Source organism: Penaeus monodon, chromosome 31, assembly GCF_015228065.2.
Source record: "Penaeus monodon isolate SGIC_2016 chromosome 31, NSTDA_Pmon_1, whole genome shotgun sequence".
In the NCBI taxonomy this organism is placed as follows: Eukaryota; Metazoa; Arthropoda; class Malacostraca; order Decapoda; family Penaeidae; genus Penaeus; species Penaeus monodon.
The window spans coordinates 22,399,415-22,399,641 of NC_051416.1; positions in this window are offsets into that span (position 1 = coordinate 22,399,415).

The following is a 227-nucleotide window of genomic DNA, read 5'->3' on the forward strand; positions in this document are numbered from 1 at the left end:
TTTTTATTTTCAATTCATAAAAAAAATCAACATCGACAGAGTCTGACTTCTGAATGATGTCAATTCGCGAAAATAACTGCTGCCGCCCCTTTTTGATTCTGACACGTTAAAACGCAAACTAAAAAAACAACAGAAAATATATAACATTGCGGGTTAATAGGTCCCCAAAGTAAACAAATGTATGACAGAACGAAACGAAAATATGGATATGAATGTGGCAAAATGAT